At 42.9% G+C, this 25,221-nt stretch overlaps 1 long non-coding RNA gene across 1 annotated transcript; it reads right to left on the reverse strand.

Moving 5' to 3' along the window:
• Positions 1-6,920: 6,920 nt before the first annotated feature.
• LOC141279121 (uncharacterized) lies at positions 6,921-24,662 on the reverse strand. Its single transcript, XR_012332903.1, has 3 exons — positions 24,460-24,662; positions 14,377-14,542; positions 6,921-9,430 (listed from the first exon to the last, which is right to left on the reverse strand). It is a non-coding gene; the product is annotated as an uncharacterized lncRNA (long non-coding RNA).
• Positions 24,663-25,221: the final 559 nt, after the last annotated feature.

The raw sequence follows: 25,221 nt of genomic DNA on the forward strand, positions 1-25,221 counted from the left end.
ACAAAACACCCAGCCGATCTCCCTGTGCTATGTTGCTGGTTCCCACTAGCTATCTATGTTACTTTGGGTAGTATATATAAGTCCATGCCACTCTCTCACTTCGTCCCAGCTTACCCTTCTCCCTCCCTGTGTCCTCAAGCCCATTCTTTACGTCTGTGTCTTTATTCCTGTCCTGCCCCTAGGTTCTTCAGAACCACTTTTTTTTTTAGATTCCGTATATATGTGTTAGCATACGGTATTTATTTTTCTCTTTCTGACTTCACTCTGTATGACAGTCTCTAGGTCCATCCACCTCACTACAAATAACTCAGTTTCATTCCTTTCTATGGCTGAGTAATATTCCATTGTATATATGTGCCACATCTTCTTTATCCATTCATCTGTTGATGGACACTTAGGTTGCTTCCATGTCCTGGCTATTGTAAATAGTACTGCAATGAACACTGTGGTACATGACTCTTTTTGAATTAAGGTTTTCTCAGGGTATATGCCCAGTAGTGGGATTACTGGGCAGTATGGTAGTTCTATTTTTAGTTTTTTAAGGAACCTCCATACTGTTCTCCATAGTGGCTGTATCAGTTTACATTCCCACCAACAGTGCAAGAGGGTTCCCTTTTCTCCACACCCTCTCCAGCATCTATTGTTTGTAGATTTTCTGATGATGGCCATTTTGACAGGTGTAGTTTTGATTTACATTTCTCTAATGATTAGTGATGCTGAGCATCCTTTCATGTGTTTGTGGCAATCTGTATATCTTCTCTGGAGAAATGTCTATTTAGGTCTTCTGCCCAATTTTGGATTTGGTTGTTTGTTTTTTTGATGCTGAGCTGCATGAGGTGCTTGTAAGTTTTGGAGATTAACCCTTTGTCAGTTACTTCATTTGCAAATATTTTCTCCCATTCTGAGGGTTGTCTTTTCGTCTTGTTTATGGTTTCCTTTGCTGTGCAAAAGCTTTTAAGTTTCATTAGGTCCCAATTGTTTATTTTTGTTTTTATTTCCATTTCTCTAGGAGGTGGGTCAGAAAGGATCTTGCTGTGATTTATGTCAAAGTGTGTTCTGCTTATGTTTTCCTCTAAGAGTTTTATAGTGTCTGGCCTTACATTTAGGTCTTTAATCCATTTTGAGTTTATGTTGTATGGTGTTAGGGAGTGTTCTAATTTCATTCTTTTACATGTAGCTGTCCAGTTTTCCCAGCACCACTTATTGAAGAGGCTGTCTTTTATCTATTGTATATTCTTGCCTCCTTTATCAAAGATAAGGTGACCATATGTGCATGGGTTTATCTCTGGGCTTTCTATCCTGTTCCATTGATCTATCTTTCTGTTTTTGTGCCAGTACCATACCATACCATACTGTCTTGATTACTGTAGCTTTGTAGTATAGTCTGAAGTCAGGGAGCCTGATTCCTCCAGCTCCGTTTTTCGTTCTCAAGATTGCTTTGGCCATTCAGCATCTTTTGTGTTTCCATACAAATTGTGAAATTTTTTATTCTAATTCTGTGAAAAATGCCATTGGTAGTTTGATAGGGATTGTATTGAATCTGTAGATTGCTTTGGGTAGCACAGTCACTTTCACAATGCTGATTCTTCCAATCCAAGAACATGGTATGTCTCTCCATCTGTTTGTATCATCTTTAATTCCTTTCATCAGTGTCTTATAGTTTTCTGCATACAGGTCTTTCTTCTCCTTAGGTAGGTTTATTCCTAGGTATTTTATTCTTTTTGTTGCAGTGGTAAATGCGAGTGTTTCCTTGATTTCTCTTTCAGATTTTTCATCATAAGTGTATAGGAATGCAAGAGATTTCTGTGCATTAATTTTGTATCCTGTCACTTTACCAAATTCATTGATTAGCTCTAGTAGTTTTCTGGTAGCATCTTTAGGATTCTCTATGTATAGTATCATATCATCTGCAAACAGTGACAGCTTTACTTCTTCTTTTCCGATTTGGATTCCTTTTATTTATTTTTCTTCTCTGATTGCTGTGGCTAAAACTTCCAAAACTATGGTGAATAATAGTGGTGAGAGTGGGCAACCTTGTCTTGTTCCTGATCTTAGAGGAAATGGTTTCAGTTTTTCACCACTGAGAACAATGTTGGCTGTGGGTTTGTCATATAAGGCCTTTATTATGCTGAAGTAAGTTCCCTCTATGCCTACTTTCTGGAGGGTTTTTGTCATAAATAGGTGTTGAATTTTGTCAAAAGCTTTTTCTGCATCTATTGAGATAATCATATGATTTTTTTCCTTCAGTTTGTTAATATGGTTTATCAAATTGATTGATTTGCATATATTGAAGAATCCTTGCATTCCTGGGATAAACCCCACTTGACCATGGTGTATGATCCTTTTAATGTGCTGTTGGATTTTGTTTGTTAGTATTTTATTGAGGATTTTTCATCTATGTTCATCAGTGACATTGGCCAGTAGTTTACTTTTTTTGAGACATCTTTATCTGGTATCAGGGTGATGGTGGCCTCATAGAATGAGTTTGGGAGTGTTCCTCCCTCTGCTATATTTTGGAAGAGTTTGAGAAGGATAGGTGTTAGCTCCTCTCTAAATGTTTGATAGAGTTTGCCTGTGAAGTCCTCTGGTCCTGCATTTTTGTTTGTTGGAAGATTTTAAATCACAGTTTCAATTTCAGTGCTTGTGATTGGTCCGTTTATATTTTCTATTTCTTCCTGGTTCAGTCTCAGAAGGTTTTGCTCTTCTAAGCATTTGTCCATTTCTTCCAGGTTGTCCATTTTATTGGCATATAGTTGCTTGTAGTAATCTCTCATGATCCTTTGTACTTCCGCTGTGTCAGTTGTTACTTCTCCTTTTTCATTTCTATTAGAAATGAATTTCAATTCTATTGATTTCAGTCTTCTCCCTTTTTTTCTTGATGAATCTGGCTAATGGTTTATCAATTTTGTTTATCTTCTCAAAGAACAAGCTTTTAGTTTTATTGATGTTTGCTATTGCTTCCTTCATTTCTTTTTCATTTCTTTCTGCTCTGATGTTTATGATTTCTTTCCTTCTGCTGACATTTGGGTGCTTTTGTTCTTTTTTCTCTAATTGCTTTAGGTGTAAGGTTAGGTTGTTTATTTGAGATTTTTCTTGTTTCTTGAGGTAGGATTGTATTGCTATTAACTTCCCCCTTAGAACTGCTTTTGCTGTTTTCCATAGGTTTTGGGTCATCATGATTTCATTGTCATTTGTTCCTAGGTATTTTTTGATTTCCTCTTTGATTTCTTCAGTGATCTTTTGGTTATTTAGTAGCGTATTGTGTAGCCTCCATGTGTTTGTATATTTACAGTTTTTTTTCCTGTAATTGATATCTAGTCTGATAGCATTGTGGTTGGAAAAGATTCTTGATATGATTTCAATTGTCTTCAATTTACCAAGGTTTGACTTGTGACCCAAGATATGGTCTATCCTGGGGAATGTTCCATGAGCACTTGAGAAGAAAGTGTATTCTATTGTTTTTGGTTGGAATGTCCTATAAATATCATAAGTCCCTCTTGTTTAATGTGTCATTTTAGGCTTGTGTTTCCATATTTATTTTCATTTTGGATGATCTGTCCATTGGTGAAAGTGGGGTGTTAAAGTCCCCTACTATTATTGTGTTACTGTTTATTTCCCATTTTATGGCTGTTAGCATTTGCCTTATATATGGAGGTGCTCCTATGTTGGGTGCATAAATATTTACAATTGTTATATCTTCTTCTTGGATTGATCCCTTGATCATTATGTAGTGCCCTTCTTTTCCTCTTGTAATAGTATTTATTTTATTTTATTTATTTATTTTTGCGGTACGCAGGCCTCTCACTGTTGTGGCCTCTCCTGTTGCGGAGCACAGGCTCTGGACGCGCAGGCTCTGCGGCCATGGCTCACAGGCCCAGCCACTCCATGGCATGTGGGATCTTCCCGGACCAGGGCACGAACCTGTTTCCCCTGCATTGGCAGGCGGACTCTCAACCACCGTGCCACCAGGGAAGCCCTATTTTAAAGTCTATTTTGTCTGATATGAGAATTGCTACTCCAGCTTTCTTTTGATTTCCATTTGCATGGAATATCTTTTTCCATCCCCTCACTTTCAGTCTGTATGTGTCCCTAGGTCTGAAGTGGGTCTCTTGTAGACAGCATATGCACGGGTCTTGTTTTTGTGTCCATTCAGCCAGTCTATGTCTTTTGGTTGGAGCATTTAATCCAATTACATTTAAGGTAATTATAGATATGTATGTTCCTATTACCATTTTCTTAATTGGTTTGTGTTTGTTATCGTAGGTCTTTCCTTCTCTTGTGTTTCCTGTCTAGAGAAGTTCCTTTAGCATGTGCTGTAAAGCTGGTTTGTGGTGCTGAATTCTCTTAACTTCTGCTTATCTGTAATGGTTGTAATCTCCATCAAATCTGAATGAGATCCTTGCTGGGTGGAATAATATTGGTTGTAGTTTCTTCCCTTGCATCACTTTAAATATGTCCTGCCACTCCCTTCTAGCTTGCAGGGTTTCTACTGAAAAATCAGCTTTTAACCTTATGTCGATTCCCTTGTATGTTATTTGTTGCTTTTCCCTTGCTGTTTTTAATATTTTTTCTTTGTATTTAATTTTGATAGTTTGATTAATATGTGTCTCGGCATGTTTCTCTTTGGATTTATCCTGTATGGTACTCTCTGTGCTTCCTGGACTTGACTATTTCCTTTCCCATGTTAGGGAGGTTTTTGACTATAATATCTTCAAATATTTTCTCAGACCTTTTCTTTTTCTCTTCTTCTGGGACCCCTATGATTCGAATGTTGGTGCATTTAATGTTGTCCCAGAGGTCTCTGAGACTGTTCTCAATTCTTTTCATTCTTTTGTCTTATTCTGCTCCCTGGCAGTTATATCCACCATTTTATCTTCCAGCTCTTTTATCCATTCTTCTGCCTCAGTTATTCTGCTATTAATTCCTTCTAGAGTATTTTTAATTTCAGTAATTGTGTTGTTCATCACTATTTGTTTGCTCTTTAGTTCTTCTAGATCCTTGTTAAGTGCTTCTTGTATATTCTCCATTCTGTTTCTGAGATTTTGGATCATCTTTACTATCATTACTCTGAATTCTTTTTCAGGCAGGTTGCCTATTTCATCTTCATTTATTTAGTCTTGTAGGTTTTTACCTTGTTGCCTGTAATATATTTTTTTGCTGTTTCTTTTTCTTTTTTTTTTCTTTTTTTTTTTTTTTGATGGGTGGTGTTATATTCCTGTCTTACTGGTTGTTTGGCCTGAGACGTGCAGCAGTGGAGTTTGCAGGCAGTTGGATAGAGCTGGGTCTTGGTGCTGAGATGAGGACCTCTGGGATGAATCATTCCGATTGATATTCTCTGGGGTCTGAGGTTCTCTGTTAGTCCAGCGGTTTAGATTCAGAGCTCCCACCACAGGATCTTGGGCCCGACCTCCAGCCTGGGAACCAAGATCTCGCAAGCTGGTTGCTGGTTGCTTCCCGTCCCCTTAGGCGTCCATGGTCCCCCACCGGTGCCTGGTAGGTGCCTTAGTTGTGAGGAGATGTGAATTCCACATCTTCCTAGTATGCCCTCTTGATTCCGCCCCCTGAAGAGTTGATTTATAAGTTAACAACCCAAAGGCAAGAGGGAGTCAGGCACAGGGAGACCTGAGGGAGGAGGGTTCTGGGTTTGGAGTAGAGCTGGGTCTTCTGAGTCTGACACATTGAGTCTGGCATGTTGGAGAACGAGCAAGGTGGCTATTGGGCCTGGAGCACACCGGGGAGGGGTGATTCGGAATTGCAGCCCTGGTTGGAGAAGACAGAGGATGTGGAGAAGAGAGGGTGGGTTTGGACTTCTTTTGGGAGCAGAGTCAATAAGACTTGCTTACGAATTAGACACACGGGGAAGGAAAGGGTGTTAAATGGCTGATGAGATGCCTTTTACTGTGATGAGGGCAAATGAGGGAGAAATGGTGTTTTTGGTGTGCCATTTGCTTCTTTTTAGAAACGGGTAGTAAAATCAAGAATTCCCTCACATGCATCATAATTTGGGATGCCAGTTGAACGTCTGAGTCAAAACGTCAAGAAGGCAGTTGAAGTTCAGGGCAGTGACTGGGGCTAAGGGTATAGAGCTGGCACTTGGGGAGAGCATAGGATATTCTAAGCCACGGGTCCAAAGGAGATAACCCAGCTTGCGAGTGTACACAGAGAAGGGAAAGGCGGTTAGAATAGACCTCTCAGCACACTGACAGTTAGATGGTGAGCAGAGGAGAGGGGCCCAGGCAGAGTCTGAGAAGGAACATCTGGAACAAATAGAAGAGAACCAGGAGAGAATATGGTATCTTGGAAAGTATGAAAAGCAGCTATTTCAAGAAAATAAGCATGTTCAGCTGTGTTGAATGCTGCTGAAATGAGGGCAGGGGAAATCTTGAGAAGATTCGTGCAGATGTTGACAGGCGTATTAGGTGGACTCAGCAGCCAGGAACAGAATCCCCATATCATATTAGCTTTGCCTATAAAGATATTTTTTATCCCCACCTCACAGGAAATCCAGAGCATGGGCTGTAGGGTCAGTCAATTAGATGGTTGAATGATGTCATCAAACACCAGGTGCTCTTCATCTCTCTGTGCTATTTTCAGTGTGGGCTCCACCCTCAGGTTGGTAATGAGATGGTCCCCTCACTTGGACACGGCAATATTTAATGGAAAAGGAAGACCATCTCTTTCTGTGGCTCTCTCGGGAGTGACAGCGTGTTTCCCAGCAGCTCCCCCCCACCCCGAATTCCAATGTTTAGAATTGGCTGAGGTGGCCTTCCTTGAGCCAATCATTTGCAAGATGACTGACATTACTCCCAGACAAACAAGCCCACTTCCCTTAGGCCCATGACGTGAAGGTCAGTGGGGCTCTGGTCAGGGGGATGGGGGCTGACTGTATTCATTGCTGTGCGTGCGTAGGTTTGTGAGTGTGTGTCCACGACAGAGCAATGTGCCATTTAACAAACGTGTGTACTTCACCCAATGCCGTAATCTTTATTCTTCTAAATTAACTCCTGATAGTTTCCAAAGCAAAACAGAGCAGCAGAAACAAAGTTCTATAGTTTTCATTAAGGAAAGCACTTGAACTAATGACGCTTCCTGACATTTCCTGTCTATTGTGGTTCCCTCACTGTGGTCCAGGAAAAGTCATGACTGTCAACTTAACTGTATCAGCAAGGCAGCTGCTTCGCTGCATCTCTCACCGTGGGTGTCAGTGGTCCGTGCCCCACGCCTAATTCCCCACCTTCCGAATTTTTCTGGTGGCCTTAACTCATCCCTGCACCAGACCTAATGCTCGTGACCCATGGCAATGCTTGGAAAACAGTAGGTGAAAAAAGACTTCAAACATTTCTCCATCGTTGTTTTTCTCTACTTTAGTGAGGTAAGAGAGGGATTCGGTGTTAGAGTGTTTGGCCCTTATTTATGTACAATAAATAGTTGGTTAGATTTCCCACCTCATCAAGGGAATTTATGCTACTCATGATAAGACACAACTTCAGGATAATAAAAATAAGTATTAATCATTTCCAGAAACAAAAACTTATGCACACTTTATACTATTCAGAATAAGGGTCCTAAATTAGAATATATTCTAATTCTGTTTTATTGTCTTCCACTTTATTCTATTCATTTTATTCCATATTAGGATACATTCAGAAAACTGTTTCCTTCTGTGGGATTGCCCTGGGAAAGGCTTGAGCTGAGACTGGGTCTGTTTAGCATCCAGCTCTAACCAAATGGCCAAACAGCTTTGATTTGTAAAGTAAATGTCTGAAGGGAATTTACATGAGCGGCTCTCAAGTCCCTGCCACAAATGAATCACACAGGGGCAGTCTTTCCTTGGCGACCAGAATGCAACATATATATCAGCTCAAATTCTCATCCTGATTTCAGTTTCAAAATGAAAACCCGTCTTCACTGAAAGGATGCTGACACGCAGGCTCTTGTTAGTTTCCTGGTCCTCAAAGAGCTCTCTGAGATGGAAATTCGCCGTCCGCTTGGAGTCCACGCTCCTGTCCCTGTAGCCATCGGATTTGACATTCTCATGCCTTTTAAGGGAACACTCGGCCGCTGGAAGTGGTCCAGTCTGCACACATGGATCCCATTCCCTGCCATGTGGCAGCACGGCCTCGCCAGCGTGGCAGAGAGGAGGCTAAAAATAGCAGGCGGGGTGAAGCAGGCTTCGCTGCGACAGCCATTCTCAGCTGCTGTGAAAATATAGGAACCGCTGCTGGGTCTCGCTGGGACTCTGTGATTCCCTTGTTTGGCAGAAGTTGCTACTCCAACCCCACCCCAAGTTAATTTTTGCTTTTCAGAGAAGAGCTTCACCAGCATGGGGCTCTCAGGCCACGCCCTCTTGTAATCGCCGTGACAGTGAGGCTCACGCCTTCCTAGGCTTCTGGGCCCTGGGGTCCCCACCCTTCAAAGTGGACAGAATGGGACAGTGCGGAGGAAAGGTGTCCTTTCAAAGCAGCCAAAGCAGCCACCATGATGCATCAGAGACCTACCCTCAGTCCCAGCCCCCATATCTGTTTGGAGCTCATTCAGTATGTGGGGTGGGTGGTCTCATGGACACACATACCTTCAAGGCCTGGCAGGTTTCATAGGTGAGCAAGGCCAGGGGAGGGACTGCTAGGGCTTGGGGTGTGGAGGGGGGAATGTCCACCTTACGGGCATTCGGGTTTATAGCTTTAATACGCTGCTATACCAAGTCAACTCGGGCCACCACTTGGCAATCTCCTGTTTAGAGGCACTGCGTTAAAATTCATTGTTGCTGTGTCTGTTCTGCTGTATATGACTATGCAAGACGTTGAGCTGTGGCCTGGAAATACACCCCAACTTGACCTCAGAATCATTGGATGTGACCCCAACAGGAGGACAGAGCAGATGACAAGGTCTGCAGGTCTAATGGTGAATGCGTGCCTGACCGTGAGAGTTGTCAGAATTGTCTGAAGATTCCTTATGTTCAGCAAGGCTGTTTTCACAGAGAACAAACAGAGTCCATGATACAATGCAGGGAGTGTCCTGGAGGGCATTCAGGGTCTCGAGGAAAGAGGAGGCCGACCTGTCACATGAGCCAAATGCTTAAGATGTTATCATAAATGAAGTGCCTGGAGGAAGAAGCTTCTGGAAGGGAAGCTCAGACCTGCTCCTCCTTCTCACTCCAGCCTTGGGGATTTTTCCCCTTTTGGTCATCATCATACCTAGTAATTACAAAATCCAAACAGCTCTAAGAGCAGTCATGCTGGCGTGCATGGGGGTACGTGTGAGTCTGACAACTGTTTTGGTGCGTGCCGTCAGACCCTCAGGGCTGGGGCTGTGTGTGCGTCGCTCAGCTGGACTCTGTGTTGACAGCAGTGGAAACGCTGGAGTCGTCTTCTGTCTGGTCACGTAGGGGAGACAGACACGCACACAATAATCGCAGTGCAAATGAGCTTATCTACAAAGCAGAAGTAGAGTTACAGACGTAGAAAATAGACTTATGGTTACGGGCGGTAAGGGCGGGGAGGGATAAATTGGGAAGTTGGGATTGGCACATACACAGTACTATGTATAAAACAGATAACTAATAAGGACCTACTGTATAGCACAGGGAACTCTACTCAATATTCTGTAATGGCCTATTTGGGAAAAGAATCTAAGAAAGAGTGGGTATATGTTTATGTATAACAGATTCACTGTCCTATACACCTGAAGCTAACACAACATTAGTTTGTTAAACATAACTAACATAAATCAACTATACCCCAATAAAAATTAAAAACAAAATATTCTCAGTGCAATATGGCAAAAGTTTTTTTTTTTTTTTTACTGTACAGCAAAGTGAATCAGTTATATATATACATATATCCCCTCTGTTTTGGGTTTCCTTCCCATTGAGGTCACCACAGAACACTGAGTAGAGTTCCCTGTGGGCAAGAGCTTTGATAAAGGCATGCACGCGATGGACACACCGCTGCCATCGGGCCCTGAGAAAGGCGGTAGGACGAGAAAAAGAAACACCTTGGCCCTGGCTCTTAAATAGCATTTAGAGGCCAATGTACAGACAAGATACAAGATATTTGTTCCAATGGAGGTAAGAACGCTGTGTGTCCGGGAGCGTGTGCAAACACTTGATGGCTTTGGAGAGAAGTCAGTGTTCAGGGGACGTGAACTTTGTTATTGCTGGACCTTCCTGAGATGGTAGAGATGAGGCTGGACTGAAAGCCAGCTAGTACGTCTTCAAGGGCCCTGCTGTCACTCAAAAGAGTGTGTGTTTAATACCTTCAGTGTCCTCTGAAGGCAGAGGACACTGTCTTGAAATGTAAGCAGGGAAATGACACGATTATATCTCAGCACAGCTGGACAATCTCCTCCCACTTTCTGTTGTGGAGAACTGTTAGGTTTATGTCAAGGGGAGCAGGGAGGTAGGAAAGGAGCCTATTAACAGCTCTTCATTTTGTAGGCAGCGCAATGGAGGCTCAGAGAGGTTTTGTGATCACCCTTAGCCACACAGCTGCTAGTGGACAAACTGGCTTTTGAATTCAACATGGTCTGAAAGTCTGTCTTGACTTCTTGTCCTCTTTGCCTGTTTTCCTTTTGGCCTATTTATTGTTCTATTCGAAAGATTTCTTTACGTATTAAGTGACTTTCACAGATGCTGCCAATTTTTAAAGTACTCACCATTTTCCTTTCATTTATGAGGCTCTACACTTTTCTGAACTCATATCTACCTTTATTTTCCCTTATAAACTTCATCTTCGCTACCATACTTATAAATGAAATCTCTATTTCAGGTTATAAAACTGTGTGTTAGATGCTGCTTGGCCATCTGCCCAGGCCCTGGGCCCCTTCTATGACAACTGCTCTGTGACCTGATCCCCCCAGCCCCAGGGTCAGAAGCCATATCTCACTCAAGGAACCACAGCAAAGGGAAAAATCCCCAGACCAACTGTTAACCAGTAGAAGCAAAGTGGTTTTGATCGTTGCATTAGGCAGCCAGGGGCTTAAGAATGGCTGGCTCAGAGATGTCCTGCAGCGGCACAGACACCACAGGTACCACAAACGGAAGTTGAGAGGCAGCTCACCAAGTGTCTGTAGCCAGGGAAAACCCAGGGCTCGTGAACAGAGGCCTTAGGTCGCTCAGCATCTCGGTCATCCTTGGGCCCGAGAACCAAGTGCCTGACCCCAGCTCTAAGTGGCCTGCATGTGGAGAAAGAGAGTCCTCTGGAAATGGGGCCACAGCAGCAGCAGCACCATGGCCTCACGTGGCTGCCCAGCCTCCCCCCTCTCCTGGCAGGATGCCCAGACCAGGAGCACATCTTCCTCTTTGCTTAATGCAGGGCATGGCAGAAGTGGTGCCTCGTCCGTCTTCTGTTTCTTGACGCTGACACCTCAGAGTTTTGGTTTCTTTTCCTTTCGGTAGGGTCTGGAAGAGTGCCTTACTTGGTGAAACACGCAGGAGCCTGGCTGTTTGTAAGTTTCACAAGCAGCCCAGAAGCCTTTCTGAAGAAGCTCCGGACTAGCTAGTGTGAGGCTATATCTTATCGCTTGTTCATGAGAGGTTTTCTCATTCATCACTGCGCACAGTCTCCTCCCACACGCTCTTTACATCGTCCAATTAGACTCTTCATCCTCCGCTTCTTCCCTGCTTCCCAAACTTTTCCCCTGTGTCTTCTGAGTCATGGCTACCATCAGCAAACTCCCCTTGTAATGTCAATAAAGTTTTCAGAGTGATTTTTTTTTTTTCTCCTATTTGCCTTACTTGAAGACTGGTTTTCTGCTCTGGGGAATGCTCTCTGCTTCCATTCTTTCAAGGGTTTTTTTTTTTTTTTTTTGAATCCCATTGATGCCAGTGCCGGAGGATGAGTTTGCTGTCTTTGCTCCCCATCACCACCTCCCGGGGCTGTTACTGCCCTGCCCCCAACCTCACGAGAACGCCTCCCTTCCATCTGATTTGTTGTCATCTGCCCACCTCTTCATCACTGTCTTCACCGCAGTCTCCTCCGTCCTAATAACTGTGACCACTCTCAGAGATGGCAGAGTTGATCCTCAGAGCATGTCCCAATAAATAAACTTTCTGCCGGCAAATCTCCACCTCAGATACAGGTCTGGTGTCCCTAACCTGTGGCAGTCAGGAAGCACCCAGTGGTCGCGTACCAGGAAAGAGATCTGGTGAGCAGGTGTCTGACTTTTTCAGTGAAATGCTCTGTATGTAATGCATTACCTCTTCTGAGCCAAAAACATTTGAGTAAAACTATAACATAGGAATATCAGTTCAAAGTTGGTGTGGACCCAAAGCAAAGACCCTTTTCCCATGCAGATGGGAAAAGCTCAAGGTCGGAGGTCAGTGGGGGTGAAGAAAGCAGACATTTGGGTTCCAGGAATGTTTGTGTATAACTCTTGTTCCTAATCATTCCATGAGTCTTTGGGAGTGAGGGTTTGGATTAGTTCATGTGTGTGTCCCTCGTGACCCACAGGACCTCTTACTCAACGCGTATGCATGGAACGGAGAATGAATGTGTGCATGCTGGCTGCTTGGCAGTGAAGGCTATTAGGACATCTCTTGGGACACATGCGGCTATGTGCCAATGTCCCGCTGAGGGCAAAACTGCCTCAACCACCAAGGCTTCCAGCTTCCAAACCCTTGCTTATTCGAAGGCAGGGAGCCAAAGTGTTTGATTGGATGCCAATTTGAGGACATTGCCTGGTCTCCCCTCTAAACTGGAGGTCAGAGGGTCCATGTAGACCATTTGAAGGGTCCTTCAGTGGGTTCATCTTTGTCAAGTAAAGCATTCGAGTTTGAATTGCCATCTTATTTCATTACTGTCTTTCTGCCCTTTTCAGCTTTATTCCCTAATCCTCCATCTTTCAATTATTTTTATTTTAATCCTCTTGAATCATTTCAAAACTTTGTGTCATTTTTAAGTCCTTTTTAATAGCATCTTTGTTGTTCATAATCTCAGTTTATGCTGCTTCATTTTTCCTTTTCAAATGTAAAAGCTTTTTAGGTTGTTTATTTACTCTTTCCATTTCTTCCAAAATTTACTTTGTAAACTTCAGACCTTGGATCTTTTAAATTTATTTTTACAGCTATTCGCTTATTTTCTTTAAAGACTTTTGAGTTTATCATAAGACAAACACATGGAACCAGCATATGGGGACCAGCTGTGAGGCCCTTATGTGTGCCTTTGGTCCAACATAGCCTGTCCTCCCCAAACGCTCCGTGGACATGAGGGAACTGTGAAGAGCCAGTGACAACCCCCCAGGGGATGGAGTCACCACAGAATCCCATGGAGATTGGAGGCATCCCCATCCCCTTGACGATTGTAAAGACTCTCCTTTGGAAACAGCTCCTGTCATAGTAGTAAGTGCAAGGTGACAATGCCACCTAGGTCCCCAGTCATGAACCAGCTGTTTCCCAGCCCACCTAGCCACCCACCTAGTCAGATGTGCTCAGCATCACTCCATCATTCAGTGGAATATTTGGGTCAACACAAGCAGGTCTGCAGACACTGGACCTTGGCGTGAGCAAGTAGCTCATGTCCCTACTTCTGCTACCACGGCACCACCTCTTCAACCCGCACCGGTAACAGTTTACGGAGAGGAAAAATAGAACATGGTGTATAGATGTTTCTGCAAGAAGTGTCAATGCCATGTGACAGTGGGTGGATGCTGTGTTAAGCTCTTATTTGGGGTGTCCTCAGCAGAGAAGGGAAACCTTCCTACAGGCAGAACTCTGAACCATTCCCTTATCCACTTAGCATGAAGTCACCCTAGCAGGGAGGAAGGTAACCACCAGCAGTCATGTGCTAGGTACCATGTCCTCTTCACATTTACTTCTTTCGTGGTAACCAGAGGGGAGACAGGGCAAAAGATGAGGCTCTACACTGATCCATGGACCATAGTGTGAGAGTCATCGACTCAAAATGAGCATGCCTGAAGGATTAGAGACAACGACACCTGGAGAGAAAGGTTGGACCTTTTGAGATGAGCCCAGAAGCTCAGACTATTCACATCCTGTCTGAAAGCCCACCCAAAGACCCTGGGGCGTCTTCGTTAGCTTCTTTCCTCCAGCGATCAATGGCTGAACAAACCAAGTGGCCCTGGAGCTTGTGATAAAGCCTACGTGTGGAAACCGTGGTGTGGGTTCCACTTCATCAAGTCTGGCCATTGCTGCTGTTGTGTGGTCTACTTGCCAACCAATGAAGGCTGACCCCGATCTCCTGATGTGGCATCTTGAGGGACCAACCAACAACTCCATGAGGGTTGATAGCACTGGTCTCACTCCACCACAAGGGAGCAGTGATTTGTCCTACTAGGAACAGACACTTGTTCTGAATTTGGGTTTGCTTTTCCTGGTTACCATTCTCTGCCAGCACCACCATCCATGGGCTTATCAAATACCTTATTCATTGTCACAGGATGCCACACAGGCTTGCTTCTAAAGGGGAGCTCTTGGGAATTCCCTGGCAGTCCAGTGGTTAGGGCTCCGTGTTGCCACTGCAGGGGGCACGGGTTCAATCCCTGGTCAGGGAAGTAAGATCCCACAAGCCATGCAGCATGCCCCCCTCTGAAAAAGATAATAATAATTAAAAAATTAAGGGAATCTCTTTATAGCAAATGAAGTTTCACTACTTTCATCATGTACCCCATGGCCCATAACAACTGGCCTTTAGAGAGGAAATGGTGAGTCAATTAGAATGGGTTAGGTTATGGTGACATAATCAACAAGCCCAAACATAACAATGGTTTATTTCTCACTCACATTTCAGGTTCAACTCAACCTGGACTTAGGCTGACAGAGGTTTCATCTTGGCAAATGTGTCTACAGTTACCGAGGTAGGAAAAAAAAAGATAAGGCAACTCACACCCTGGCATGAGTTATCTCTTCCCATTATATGTCATTGATCAAATCAAGTTACAAGGTTAAACTTGACTCCCAGGGCGTGAGGAAGGACCTTCCTACTAGGTTTTGGGAAGGAGAGGAGAACCAGAATATATGTGATCAACCTAATGATTAAAAGAAATGTCTTACTGAAGATCAGATCTGTCCTGGCTTGTGATTTTGAACAGCTGACCTTCAGCCTGTGTTAAATTCTCTCAGCCAGAGACCAATATATGCTGCTGTTTCTTCTGCAGTTAATAAATATGAATCTAAGAACGATGACGTGAAAAGGGATGTGCAATTTCCCACAAGTATCCCCGATAACCTGACTGCCTTTTTTTTCCTTTGTGTTACATGACTCTGGGATATTCTGGGTTAGAGATTTCAGTACCCTAGGAAGGACTGAGTAAGATTTCCATTCTTTCAATAATGGTACATCCACTGAGTAGGAAATAGTGCTGCCACTTGGCCGTTCAGGACTCCTCATGCTACTGGATTAAAGCAAAGAAGGGTGACAGTGCCTACGTGATTGATCCTGACCCTCAAGGGTAAAAGCTGTTTGCTACAAATTAGGTGGAGGAGAGTACGGAGGCAGCCCGCGGGATGTTCTGCTGTGCCTCAATGAACCGCCACGTACAGTGATTGAGGTCCACTGAAGATGATTGCTCTTCCATGGAGGCAGGACCACCAAGGGCTCAGACAAGAGAACTAAGGCTCTTCGCTGGCTAAGAACCTCAACCAGCTGAGCTCATCATTATAACAAATGCACCATGTTAATAATAAGGGAAGTGTGTGTGTGTGTGTGTGTGTGTGTGTGTGTGTGTGTGTGTGTTGGGGAAGGGATCCAAGGGAATTCTCCCCAATATTTTCTGCTCAATTTTTTTAAAACCTAAAACTGCTTTAAAAAATAAAGTCTACGAATTAAAAAAAAACCAAACAAACAGAAAAACCAAAACCCCAAACCAAATGACATCCAAATAGGAAAACATTAACTGGGAGTGTTGTTCTTTGGAGAAGGCCCCTGTCGAGGGTGCATGGACGGTGCATAGCCGAACCACTTACTGCAGTGCATGGTTGTTGTTTGTGGACTGCCCAGCATTCTCTGCTCTTCCAGACGGTCATTTCTTTCTTTGCTGTTGGAACAACAAACCTGGTGCTCACCTTCCTCCATGGTGGCCAAAAGGGGCAAGAATTTCTCACTGTCCTGGTTGGTCAGAGGGTGGCTGTGATGTCACTAAAGCCCATCACAAGCCATGGTCCAGTTGACCTTCTTTGACACTTGTAGGCTGGGAGTCGCCACATCATTGGCTTTGGCCAACGATAAGGTGGGTGGAATCGGCAAGCTCACTTTGAAGCAGAAGTTGGAAGAGGGCGTGATGGCCTGACTCCTTTTTCCTGCCTCTACAATTGAGGAAGTAAATACAACATGGGTCTCCATCAGCCTGGATCCCAAGGGCTAGGGTTAGGAGAGTTCCCTGGGTGGACACATTGCATGAGTAGGAAATATGGTGGCTGTAGTTAATTTGCAGCTTGGAAGCATCAATTGCTACTTAAGCTCAACTAGTAAACTACGAAACTGAGAACACTTTCCAGTGATAGATCCTGATTAAAATGCAACCTTGAAGGATCAAATTAAGGGTAGAGCCATGACTCCCTTTGAAAATGCAAATAAACATACTTAAAAGCAGGAAGGAAAGGCTCACTGCCGTACTGTCCCTGGTTTCAGGAAAGTAGGGGATTTTCGTTTCTTCCCTGTGTGTTTCTCTTGGAAGATTCTGTTTTATTTGATATTTTCATATATTGTTAATCATGGATTTTCTTGCATTTATTTTGTTTTTAAATATTATTTATCTTGATTGCTGAGGTTTTTGGTGCTCCCTTAAATTTTGTGACCAAAGAGAGTGACTCATCTGCCCCACCCTGATCTCATCCTCCCTCTGCCCATCACCAATGTCCTTTCACGGCCTGTACACTTCTGTGGTGGCAGAGACCAGACTGCTTCCCTTACCATTGTATAAACACCACCTGGTACAACCCTTAGCTTGTTGTAGGAACTCAATGAATCATTATTGATCAATGGACATATAATTCTTTAATAATAGTGATAATATTAATAATATAACAACAACAGCAATAATAATAAGGCACAGTGGTCACAGGGCAGAGGTGAAGAGGTGATGCAGGTTGGATGAGTTCTGAGTTCCTTCTTTCTTGACCCTTCCTAGCTGGGCTCACTTTGACCTCCTCCCTTGGGTGGATCAGTTCTCATGCTTTCTGGGACAGTTCTGACCAGGGCAGGGGCTACGTCAGCATCCTTGGCTCCTAACCTGGCAGGATCCTGACTTATTCTTCTGCCTGGTATCCCATGCCTGCTTCCCCAGCCCCTAGTGTGACGCACTTGGAGTGACCGTGGCTGCTCTGTTTCCCTGCCTGACGTTGCCATTCACCCTGAGTCTGGAGCTCAGCCTCAACCCCTGTCTTGGCTGAGGTCTTGACTCCTGCCTGACCCCGCCCCCTCCAGGAGCGCTGGGTCTTGGTCCCTCTGCTCCAGACCCTGGCTGCAGATGACCTGAGCCCAGTGCACAAGGAGCTCGAGATCCTCCTGTTCGGGATGTGAGCAGACCCACATGCGAAGCAACCTGATGGCTCTTCCTTGGTAGCCTCATTTGCCTCATTTGGATACCTCTGAATGCATTTTCCCCATTTGGACACGAGCCATGGGGCTTCCTGGCTTCCCGCAGCCATGTCCTATTCCCCCCTAACTCCACAGCCTGTGTGACCCGTATCCTCATCTCTCGCGTCCGAGTACTCTTCATCGTAACCCGACAGGGAAACATCAGTGGAGAGAGCTCAGGGAGGCATTTTCAGTAAAAGTCAATGAAAATAATCGGAAGCTGTCTATAACAAAAGTAGGGCAGTGTTTTTTATCTGAGCCAAGCTGAGGACTACAGCCCGGAAGCCAGCCTCCCAGGTAACCCTGAGGAGCTGTTCTGGAAGAGCACGGTTTTCAGCATAGTTGCATACCTTGTCAGAACAGAGAGCATCAGACCAGTCAGGGAACCACCTAAACGTCCACTGACAGATGAATGGATGAAGAAGATGTGGCACACACACACACACACACACACACACATATATACATACAATGGAATACTACTCAGCCATTAAAAAGAAAGAAAGAATGTCATTTGCAGCTACCTGGATGGACCTAGAGATTATCATACTAAGTCAGAAAGAGAAAAACAAATACCATATGATATCACTTGTAAGTGGAATCTAAAATAAGACACAAATGAACTTATCTATGACACAGACTCACAGACCTAGAGAACAGGCTTGTGGTTGCCAAGGGGGAGGGGGGCGGGGGAGGGATGGATTGGGAGTTTGGGATGAGCAGATGCAAACTATTACATAGAGAATAAATAAACAACAAGGTCCTACTGTATAGCACAGGGAACTATAGCCAATATCCTGTGATAAACCATAATGGAAAAGAATATGAAAAAAAAGAAAGAAAAAACAATGTCAGGGATACATTTCTTCAAGGTTTCAGAAAAACAGACCAGCATGTACACAGAGAGTCAGCATGGCCTTGGCCCTGGGAAGGGAGTCTTATCACTGAAAGAGGACCGGCATCGGCGTCCCAGGAAGGGAGGCATTTCATCTTTATTTTTAACATGGACATTCTTTACTTCTGATCAATGCACCCTTTTCTTTAATGATTGAAGCAGATGTACAATGTACGTTTGATAGATTGCTTTAGTTAGCATAAAATTCAAGTCAACTCGTGTATAAGCCAGAACAACTTCCCCAAACCTCAATACGTGGACATTGCTTTTATCAAGTAATAGGGAAGAAAGTGGCAAGAGGTGACTTAAGAGCTTGGAGGCAGCTTGGTGTACAGGAAAGTGTCTGCTGTCAGAGAGAAAAGGCACGGGCTTTGGAGTGGAACAGATTGGATTTGGGTTTCGGCTTGAGCACTGAACATCTGCGTAGAACTGAGGAAGCTTCCTAACCTCTCTAAGCTTCCATTTTCTCATCTTCAGAAGGGGTTCACTGAGCTAAGGTGTGTGGAGTGTTCTTAGTAAATTGCACAGATCAATATATATTTTTTTGTTTTAAATCTTTAGTATTTACTATTCTACTACAGAATACTATTTTTCTTCGTTATCAAAAGATATTATACACACTACTATGTATAAAATAGATAACTAGTAAGAACCTGCTGTAGAGCACAGAGAACTCTACTCAGTGCTCTGTGGTGACCTATATGGGAAAAGAATCCATAAAACAGTGGATATATGTATATGTATAACTGATTCACTTTGCTGTATACCTGAAACTAACACAGCATTGTAAATCAACTATACTCCAATAAAAAATTTTAAAAAATAAATAGAGAAATAAATAAAACTCAAAAAGGTATATTACAAATATTACCATTGAAGCTGGAAGCTACTTTGCATTTCTGTTATTTCAGATCTTAGTTAAGAGTGAATGGTCTCACTGCTCCCTACTTTTAAGTGACTTCTTACATTTGGGATTTTGTTATTGCAAATGCAGACAAGGTCAGTTTATTTGGAAGTGCTTATACTTCCAAGTATAAAAACAAGGTTTTATTTTAGCCCAAAGTGTATGCTGGGATTGTGGTATATTGACTGAAATCTCTGACACCACAATGAATGTTAAGCTGGAGATCAACGGCAATGTTCATCTGTGGAAGTCGTCTGTGGAAGTTGGTCTTGTATGAATTAGCCATGATTCATCTCAAGGAAAACATTTGTTGCCGTGTTAGTCTTGGAAAATCCTGTGGTCTAGCCTGGCGTTGAAGTTGGCAATTTCATATACATTATTTCACTTAACCCTCACAAAAGCTCTATAAAGAAGGTGCAGTGTGGAGAATGCACAATGAACCCATTTTACAGATGAGGAAATTAAGTTCTGAGACTTGGAGTGGCCCCGTCAAGGTCACACACTTGATGAATGAAGAGTGCTGGTCTTTTGCCTATTATGTTTGTTTCACCACATTTCACACACCTCAGGTCCCTGCTCTGTGTGTTTAGATGAGAGTTGGAGAAAACACACCCTCATCCTCTGTGCTGGTCATCTCTCTGGTTATTGAATGGCGCTAAACTAGCAGGTGTGACCACACATGTATGAAAGGTATCCTTTCAATGTGATTGGCTAACTCTTTTCTTTGGACAAACCAACCCAAGGATGCCACAACTACGGCTTAAGCACTTTCACAAATACAAATTCGGTTGTGAATTAGAAATTGTTCTATTAAAAGGATTACCTTTCTCTTGGGATTAGTACTATTAAAGTTTTTGGCTATATGAATTTTTTTTTAATTGATGTATAGTTAATTTACAATGTTGTGTTAGTTTCACGTGTACAGCAAAGTGATTCAGATATATATATATATATATATATATATATATATATATATATATTCTTTTTCAAATTCTTATCCATTTAGGTTATTACAAGATATTGAATAGAGTTCCCTGTGTCCTTGTTGTTTATCTGTTTTATATACAGTAGTTCGAGTTTCAATAAGTTCCTTAAAACTGCACCTACTACATATGAACAGTTTGGAAGTTAAGAGCAATTCATATAATAAAACATAAAATATATGAATTGTTCTTAACTCCCAAACTGTCCGTCCGTAGTAGATGCATTTTTTTTTTTTTTTTTTTTTTTTTTGCGGTACGCAGGCCTCCCACTGTTGTGGCCTCTCCCGTTGCGGAGCACAGGCTCCGGACGCGCAAGCTCAGCAGGCATGGCTCACGGGCCCAGCTGCTCTGTGGCATGTGGGATCTTCCCGGACCGGGGCACGAACCCGTGTCCCCTGCATCGGCAGGCGGACTCCCAACCACTGCGCCAGCAGGGAAGCCCAGTAGATGCATTTTTAAGGAACTTATTGCTACTACAATTCACCTGAGGTTTGCACCCATATGTATGGCGTTCCCAAGCTGGTTGAGGATAATGAGGCAGAGCCGTGAAAGGTGTTCTCGGATGATGTCAAGGTCACCTTAAATGCATAGTGCTGTGGCTTTCACAGTGCAGGTTCATTATCTTGGCTAAATTGATAGTCACCACAGCCCAGGGAGACAGGCACAGCAGATACTACGCTCGTTTCATTGACAGAACACTGACATGTCCAAAGGCATCGAAGGGAGACTTGGTTATATGAATCTGCTCTTTGATTCTATAATTTCCACAATATTAAAAAAAGATACTTGTAATTTTGTGTAAGGTGACTGGTTTGAAAATATTTCTACAACTGCATTTCATTCACTGGAAGATCTGGGGAAAATAGCTACTCGATGTACAGGGTCCACTACCTAGATCTCATTTCTTTCTTTCATAAGAGTTTAGCTGGGAAATGTTGTCAGCATAGTAAATCATCTCTTCCTTGTCGAGGTATTTGACCAGTTTTTATGATCTTCTTGTGGACATGCTGAAGAAATATGGGGTGGAGTCTGGGATAATGAGGTGAATTACTAGCTGGCTAATGGTGTCCAAAAGAGTTGTTGACTCAGTCGCCCAAAGGTTTTTTGTCTTTGTGCTGTAGAACTCTCTCCAATTCTAGACTATTGAGCATTTTTATCAGTGCCATGGACGGAAACAGAAGTCACTATTTTTACATTTATAGGTAGCGTGAAACTGGGAGGGAGACCTTGACTGAAGGGGGCTGAATCTGTAAAAATCCACTTTAATAGGCATACATGTGAATACTTCTGTTTGGATCTGCTCATCCAAATCACACAAATAAACTACCTTCCAATATAGGATAAAGGAATAATAGTAATAGCATGTTGCAAGTATCTGAAGGACTCTAATCAATGTTACTATCAGTTAAATCTGAGTAAACACTATGAAATACCCACTGAATAGCTAGTTTGATCTCACATGAGTTTATAGAAATATGGTGTCTAGGTGGAGGTCCTGGTTAGACCACACCAAAGGAATTGCTGCTCCATAAGGAGCCCACTGGTAAACTTGTATGTGCAGGAGAGAATGCCTACGGTGTGCAGGTGGTACCAGTCCCTGGCCTGTGAGGATGCCTGGAGGAAACAGAGCTCTTCTACGTGGCAAAGAGAAGACGTGGGGTGAGAGGTCATTGGTTATTTCCTGCATATATGTGAAAAGCTTTCCTATAGAAGAAAGATTATTCTCGTTCTTTTCACTCCTAAGGTTTAAAACCAGATGGGTAGGTGGTAGAAGATGAAGTGGCCTGCGTAAGGCTGGGTTCCAGTTATCCCAGACTCTGCAAACACTTGGAAGGGAAGATTACAGATGGGGGTTTGACCATGGCTTTGGTGCTCAGGAAATGCTCCAAGGCAGAGATGAAAGTCACGCTGAGTTGAAGAATGAAGACGTCTTGGATGCAGGCTTGAAGTGTCCCAAGAAGTCATTCAAGGGGCAGAAACAGCAGCATGGTAACCAGATGAGAGGCTGGAGAATGTCATGGTTATGACTATGAGTTTTGTAATTGGACTCGTATTTGAATGCAAACTCTTTTACTTGTTAGCTGTGCAACGTTGATGCAGATAGAATGATGGACCCCCAAGGATGTCTACATCCTAATCCCTGGAACCCGTGACTATGCTCCGTTACATGGCGAAGGGGAATTGAGATTTTTGCGGATGGAACTAAGTTTGCTAAACAGCAGATAGGGAGATTATTTTGGATTATCCCAGTGGGTCCAATATAATCACAAGGGTCCTTAAAAGTGGAAGAGGGAGGCTGGAGATCATAATCAGAGAGTGAGGCATGATAATGGAAACAGGTCAGAGCGATACTGTGTGGCTGGCTTTGAAGGTGGAGGAAAGGGCCATGAGCCAAGGAATGCTAGCAGCCTCCAAAGAAGGAGAGGCCAAGGGGCCAGACTCTCTCCTTGAGATCCCAGGAAGGAGCCCAGCCCTGGGCTGAGACGTTGCCCTGGACGTGGACTGAAAAAGACAGATTTCCTGTGTGTGTGTGTGTGTGTGTGTGTGTGTGTGTGTGTGTGTGTGTGTGTGTGTTGTGTAACTACTCATTCTAATCCATTTCCGGGGTGCATGGAAGATCAGGAAACATGGGGGTGAATCCTGGAAACTGATGGAAAAATCTCAAGACTCTTTTAGCTAAGCTGGAGAGTTTTCTAGTGACCTATGTACTTAAAATATTGCCAAGGTTCCTTTCTCTTCTATTTTTGGGGTATACACTTGTAAATCTTTAACGCCAGAAATTTTGGATAATCATGATTTTTATTCGTCCGGCCCCCTAAAGGGAACTGCCCATACTTGGGCAACTCTGTGGCTTTTGAATCTCCTTAGTTTTGAATTTAATGATCTGCGGGAAGTACACTTGGGGAGATAAACAGGGTGTGAGTCTGGGGGAGTTTGTTCTCAAATATGCCCTGGACTGTAGCCCAAGCCTTCTCAGGTTACATTCACATCAAATTTACTTATGTTCATATTTTCCTTCATTTAAAATGAATTTATCGAATGTCTACTATGTTCTAGGCATTGTCCTAGGCGTTGTGCATATAACCGTGAACAAAACAAAGTTGCCGTTTTCAAGTAACTTACATTTTAGTGGAAGAACATTCTATAGAGATTGGAAGCTGTTCAGCAAAATCCAGTCTTCTCTTCTTTGGATGCACACCAAAACTCTGCTTTCCAATGACCCTTAAAGTTATGTATGGACATATGGCCAAGTCCTTCCCAATCAAGAACTAGAGCACAACTCACTGCCCTTTACCTTAATTCACATTTTCATTTTATTAGTTTCCTCTGAAATAATTATGACCATAGGAGAAACATCTGATTGACTTGGTCAATTTTTAGGTAAAAATATTTTGACATTCATTTTATTTCTCTTATGAGATGTTGGTTAAGAGAAATCTATGCATCACATGTTTCTGTGAAAAATATGAAAGTGGAAATAGTTTTTTAAACTTTAATTCTATAGAGAAGAATTAAAACACTTCTTGGAAATTTAGTGTAAACCTAGACAGAGAGTGCAGCACTGAAATATACCAGAAGTATGAAGAAAAGAGACAATGTTTAGAAAAAGTTGAAAATTGCTACAATGGCTTCATTTGCTGAACTTCTCTGTGCCTTGGTTTCCCCATCTGTGAAATGGGGATAAGTCTATAGTTGAAGAAAATAAGACGCAGTTGAATCAGCTGTCTAAGAAAGTAGGTTCTGGTGCCAGACTGTCTGGAGTCTTTTCACACGACTGCCACTTACTCAATGTACGGGCAAGGTATTTAACTTTTCTGGGCCTCTGTTTCCTCATCTGTAAAACAAGGTTAATAGTACCTGTTCTGAGGTAATGTTGTGAGAATTAAATGAGTTAACATTCTAAGCACCACCTGGCACATAGCTATGATCATGTGTGAACACCTCTACTTCTGAAAAGTTTAAGATATCAAATATCTTATTTTATTAACACAATATACGTGGACCTCCAATTTTTCACTACTTTGATTATCATAAAATCTCACGTTCTGTCAAACTCGAGTTTTGATACAATTTATTTCAATACCTTATCAAAGGAATTCATTCTCCTTTTGTCTACATTTCGAAAATAAAAATTGAGAAACTTACCAACGTAGAAGATGGCAGCCAACTCGAAACAAAGTGGAAGGGAAGCAGTTCTTCTAAAAAAGGAGATACGCTGAGTAAACAGTCCCCAAAGTGGTCCTGAGTGTGTTCCAGATGAGTCATGATTTATGAACAGGAAATCTGGGTCGGCTGGGCTTCAGTTAAACAGTGCAGGGAGATGGAAACCAGATGTTTAAACTTCATCTCAGAGGCTCACAGAGCGAGGGCAGCATAAAGAAGAGGGCGAAGGAGGGAGGAAAGGGAGAGACCAGCAGACGGGAGACCATGGGGAACACATGTGGCAAAGGGAGCACACGGAGAGAAAGGAGGGGGTGGGAGAGAGGAGGAGAGGGGAGGGAGGAGGGGTGGCCAGGCAGGCAATGATGGAAATGAAACTCCCACCCCCCCAAAGTCAACTCATAAAATGTTTCATCAGCCAGAAAACCTGGTACTTGTTTAGGATATACGTTTTGTTTTCACCTGTGTTCCCATGGAAACCTAGAAACCAACTGAGAAAGTTTGGACATTTTTGTTAACTTGGAGTACAGAGATCATATGTGTGTGAGTGTCTGTAAATATACACAATGTATTTCAAAAGTTATTTCAATGAAATACCTCTTCTCTTTCAATTACATCTCTGAAAGAGCCCAGTTTCCTGAAAACCTAAAAACAAGATTGACTTTTAATGGGAGCAAAGAGAAAAAAGTTTAAGTGTGTATTCTTCTTGATGCCAAACTGTCTAATACAAAGGAAATAAGAGAGTAG

This window comes from Tursiops truncatus, chromosome 7 (assembly GCF_011762595.2).
Source record: "Tursiops truncatus isolate mTurTru1 chromosome 7, mTurTru1.mat.Y, whole genome shotgun sequence".
Lineage (NCBI taxonomy): Eukaryota > Metazoa > Chordata > Mammalia > Artiodactyla > Delphinidae > Tursiops > Tursiops truncatus.